The sequence below is a fragment of the Aristolochia californica genome, unplaced genomic scaffold (assembly GCF_029961685.1).
Source record: "Aristolochia californica isolate CCGP_79_NKW_82.1479 unplaced genomic scaffold, dmAriCali1.0.hap1 SCAF_3, whole genome shotgun sequence".
Classification (NCBI taxonomy): domain Eukaryota; kingdom Viridiplantae; phylum Streptophyta; class Magnoliopsida; order Piperales; family Aristolochiaceae; genus Aristolochia; species Aristolochia californica.
Genome location: NW_027181992.1, coordinates 4,651,461 through 4,656,651, shown reverse-complemented (window position 1 = coordinate 4,656,651; position 5,191 = coordinate 4,651,461). Strand labels below are relative to the sequence as shown.

The 5,191-nt window shown below is 42.1% G+C and overlaps 1 long non-coding RNA gene across 2 annotated transcripts; it reads right to left on the bottom strand.

Annotated features, from left to right (window-relative positions):
- Positions 1-721: 721 nt before the first annotated feature.
- On the bottom strand, positions 722-4,784 carry LOC137959975 (uncharacterized). 2 transcript variants are annotated; one of them, XR_011114097.1, is made up of 7 exons: positions 4,704-4,784; positions 4,269-4,596; positions 3,696-3,930; positions 3,220-3,545; positions 2,664-2,739; positions 1,650-2,209; positions 722-1,383 (listed from the first exon to the last, which is right to left on the bottom strand). It is a non-coding gene; the product is annotated as an uncharacterized lncRNA (long non-coding RNA). The 2 variants fall into 2 exon arrangements; XR_011114096.1 differs by having other exon boundaries at positions 1,650-2,739.
- Between the last annotated feature and the right edge of the window lie 407 nt (positions 4,785-5,191).

The following is a 5,191-nucleotide window of genomic DNA, read 5'->3' as shown; positions in this document are numbered from 1 at the left end:
AGCCAATCAGGTACTAAATAATCTTTATCCATATTTATTTTATTTAATAATTAATATAAATGGATAAATCGGGTACAGATTTAGAGGGACTTATTTCTTATCTCTCTATTTATTTTGAGAAGTCGGATATGCCTTTTTCTAGTTTGAACATCTCCTTGCAGAAGAAGATTCTGACAGTCAATGTCCATCACCGAAGGTCATGTTTTCGCACCGAGATGTGACCTAAGCAGAACAACAGACATGGCCAATTCTCCTTTTGGGGTTTCTCCCCTGTATTGTCACTCTTCTTCCTCCAATTTTTTTGCGGCTTTAAGGAACCCCTGGTGGTCCAGTGAGCAGGAGTGGATTCCTGGCTCCTCTTTCTCTTCAGGACTACCCACCCACTTCTATGGTGGCACCATTTAACTCTGCCCCACTCCGTGGTTGCTTACACCTGCGTTATTCACTGCTCACTCTTCACCAAAGTTTGCTTCTGTATGAGAAAACACAAATCATATTTATTTTAGTCGTGTTCTTCTATAACGGAAGACGAGGGACAACTATCGGGAGAAACTTAAGTTTTGTGATTGAATTTTAGAGTAAGAGAGACAAAACCATGGATGATTTTGTTCTAATAATTGAAGTGGATATTGCAGGGTAGAGGTGGAGAGCGGAGAAATGGAGAGACCTTTCGTTTCTGCAACAAATTGATAGTTCCGTACATGAGGGAAAAAGCCTGAAGGAGAGGATGGGATTCTGAAACACTTTTATGTTTTTTCTTCTTCTGTTTTTTCTCGAGGTTCAATCTGAGAGAGACACTCTAATCCAAGTATGCAAAAAGCAAGAAACCCGTTGAAACAATTCAGGCCTCTCAAGTCAAAAAAATCCAATACAAAGCAGAGCAGAAAGACGGGAGTTCTTTTTCACTCTTCTTTCTGCTAGAATCTCTTTACAGCTTTCCAGTTTCGGAGTTCACACACAGAAACACAGACCGAGAAACAGGAGAATCGTTGACGCGAATGGGGTTTTGGGAGTCCGCGTCCCCGTCTTTTTATTCCATGCTCCTCCTCTTTGTCAGAGCTCTTATCCAACCTTTTCTGCCTTTGACTGCCTCCACTTTGGTGCCCATGTGATGGCTAACAACGGCGGCGCCACCCTTAGCTGTCCGCTGCTTCCAGCGGACCAACTGGAATAGGTGACCGACGCGCTTTCTCCACCTCAGTGTGGTCGGTCGCGATTTACCGTGCTCCACCACGCTCTTCCCTACCGCTTTGTTCGTCTCTTTGCTTGGGGCCTGCGCTTTGTTGAAGGATAGCTCGAAGGCCTCCGACGATGGCCTCGAGCTCAGGGCCCGGTCCCAGGAAGGCTGCCCGTTGTCTTCGAACTTGATCGATATGAACGATTCTGCGACAACCCAAGTTCGAAATCAACTATCAGTCAAATAAGAACATCATCTCTGGAAATCATTCTTACTTTATTCTTCTGAATAATCAGGCTTCAATCAAACATGCAGCTAAGAAGAAGGGTATTGATATTTTTTTGCTATTTTCCTACCCTGCGATTCCCTCACGCATTTGATTTCTGAAAAGAAAAAACTGAAACGATGACAGAAAGAGCTAATGTTTTCTGATGAGAAAAAAACTGTGGTTGATCAACAACTTTTGAAATACCTTCATTGCTACTAGTAGAAGTGTCGTCGTCGGAGTCGTGGGATTTCCGATGCCGAAGTTCGAGACGATGGAGGAAATAGCTGAGAGCAAATACTTTGGGGAGAGCACTCGAAGACTTCCTGTACAGGGCCCTGCGTGTCCTGACCTTGTCTTCAGACGAGGGGGTCGTTTGCCCTTGCTTGGAGGCCAAGATGAGAAGCCTATCTTTCAAACAAAGGGCGCACACCCCCACGATCACCATTTTCGGATGGAAGTAACAGTAGCTTTTGTCTTCTCCATGCTCCATTCTGTTCAACGAAAGGCGAGAGGACGAGAGAGGGATAAAACCGGACCAAACGGAGAGGATAGAAGCAGTTCAGCTGAGGCAAATGCAAGCAATTCAATGGTAGGATTTATATATGTTTGGTACAAGGAAATAGAATATCTCTGGCTTGGTATATTTTCTTGTTTTCTCTCCCTACCTTTTTCTGAAGATCGATACCGAAAAGGAATGAGGACCATGCATGACAGCTTTGAAGTTTACACCATGTCAACTGCTCCTGATCTCTGTTTAAGGTTTTCTATAAAAATCAGAAGTTGGGTTAGGTTGCTTTGGAGAAAAGTAGGGAGTATGTAGTTGACCTATCAAGAATTTGAAGAATGGATTGCGTTCAGATAAAGACATGGGAGTATAAACAATTCTCCACAGAGAGTAAGACCACTTTGCAGCAAACAGAACATGACTGACATGGAATGTCTTCCCATAAGCTATCCGATCAATGAAACCAACCCGCTGCAGGTGAAACCTCCTTTGAAAATGATAATCTGGTGATTCATTCCGAAGCAAGATAATCTATAGATAAAGATTGTCCGAACAGTAAAAGCTTTTTCAACGCCGCAGTTGGTGGGTGTAGCAACTGGTAAGTGAAAGGTGCAGCTAAGCATAATCTTCAAGTCTAATTATGCTTAAGCTCTAAGCATATCTATATATACAGAGAGAGAGAGAGAGAGAGAGAGAGAGAGAGTTAATGTTACGTTTTGAGTGTTGTCCCTTGAATGTCTCTCCTCCTAGAATTGTCTTTCATTTGGCCCAGGTAGGTATATGTGTCCCCTGTTCATGTGATCATGTAGAAATAAATATCTCAAATGGATTGCCCCAAGGTAAGTTTTCTTGTGTCAAAATAAAGAAAAAAAGAGTAGAAATATAAAAGATTGAAAAAACAAACATATATTAAGAAACACTCAAATCTGTATGGATTAAGCAGAGATAATCGTTTTGCATGTTTCACACCAAATGATTTTTCATATTCAATCAGCCCTCGAAAAGACAAACATATATCACGAAACACTCAAATCTGTATGGATTATTAACCTGCCTCTCTACATTCAGTAATGTGGCATGTATGAACAGCAAAACAAATCATATACTCATTGAAGGATGAAGAGATAAGCACGATCATTTTAAGTCTCTTTTCACTGAAAACAAAATGAAAAGGCAAGCCATGTTTTACCAGGCATGATGAAAAAGAAGGTTCATGTACACAGTTGTGAAAACAAAGAAAGTGATGGGAACAGACGAACGAATCCTCACATGGGATGAGGCCCAATTTCATCTCTGTCTTAGCCTTTAAGTCAATTTCACATCACAATCGTTTGGGTCCACGCCCTGATTTCAAATTATTGCTTAGCCTCCTCTGCTCTCTGTATGTGTTTTCTTTGCCACTAGCAAAAGAGTCTTCAAGGCCCTGGCACAATTTCGGCTGGCTAACACAAGGATCATCTCAATTAGGTGTGACATTTTTCTGTGTTGTAGGGTCTTTATCCTTGGATCATTATGTCTTTCTTTTTCTCTTTATTTCTCTCAATCTACGCCCCTGGGAAGCAGGAATGTTGCAGACAGTCTGCAACTTGTAATTCCTAAAATGGAAAAGGATGGAATCAGTCAAGCAACTAAGAAAGGGAGAGCGAGTGAAAGAGAAAGAGTGTCTGTTGTGAAAATTTTCCAGAATAAAATACAAACTAGCAGAAACGAGGAGTAAATGGTTGGGATAGAAATTCCCAAACGACCTGCTTAAATGTTGGGTTTCCTTTTTTTTTTTTATATATATTGTCAAGGGATTCCTTCGATCAAAACTGGCAGAAAAGATTGATGAACGCCATTATTTCTGAAATGCAGTTCTAGATGGTGTCGTCAAGGAGCCTGTAAGAGAGAGAAGATTTGCACATAAATGGGGAAGCTTGATGCCGTTAATGGTGGGAGGGGGCCGAGGGTCCTCGCCTTTTTCTGAAACTCGATTTGTTCCTGCGTAAAACAACTATTAGAATTTTGCGGTTTCATCTGAGTGCTCTTTCTATCGCTTTACCCGCCCCTTTTTATAATTGCATTTAGAAGTTTCTCAACAGAATAGTATCCATCTTCGTGGAACAATTTCTACGTTCACTGGAACATTTTTCTATTTATTGATGCTTCAGTGAAAAAGTAATAATAACAATTCTAATACTCAGGAGCTGGTAACATGAGAACTAATCCATGAGCAAAAGTCCCATGAAAGAACAATAATGCTTATATAAAAAGGTTAACGTAGCAGAAACGGGCTGTTTGCAGTTGGAAAGTTATAATAACAGAGAACAAACTCTTACCTTGGGAGGAACGCAAGTGATTCAAACTACAGAATCGTCGAAAACATCACCAAAAGAAGCTGCCTCAGTTCAGCAGAAGCCAAGGAGGTTAATTGCCTTTAACCAGTAGGTTATCGTCGTCAACTTCATAATGGAAGCAGACCGATGTGGGGATCTCTCGCTTTCTCACCATAATGCCACTTTCGATATCGCTTTCCTGGTTCTCCCTCTTCGAGTCTACTACCCATTCGAGTTTCGACTTTCAAATGGGAAGATTTATCCCACATGGGTTATTCCGCAAACTTCTCGTCTGCATTCCCGCATTCTGGCCCGCCAGGACATCGAAGATCTGAGCAATTTGACTGTCAGTGCTATCAGGCGAAAAAGATTCAATTTTTAATAGATATGAATCCTGCTTTTCTGACGACAATTCTTGCTGAGTGACCAAGACCATACCTTAAACTGCGGAAAGAGAAGGGCAATCATGGTACCAGATCGATCAGGTTCTGGGCAGCATATGGGCTGCTCCGCGATTGGGGAACAGGCACACGCGGCGCAGGAGCATATACAATAAGAAGCTGTGAACTGTGAGGACAGATGCCAGGGCCCTGGTTTGTTCTTTTAGAAGCGTGGAGATGGACTGCCACCTCTGAGACAACTGGGCTTAAATACGAAATCTCATCCGTTTCGATTCGACTCAACAGCCAGAACGAGGCAGGGATCTTGTGTGCGTTCTAGACCTGTGGGTTATTCTTCCTTGAATCCTTCGTCACATCAGATCTGGTTAGTCTTTCCTTGGACCCAGTGCTTCTATACGGGCCAGTGTTTCGGACCCATGTGGCATCCGAACGATCAACGGAGACCCTTCATTCACTTCCTCTAGAAAAAACTAAAGGGTAACCTTTCATACACGATATTGTTTGTTTGCTACGAATTTCATAGCG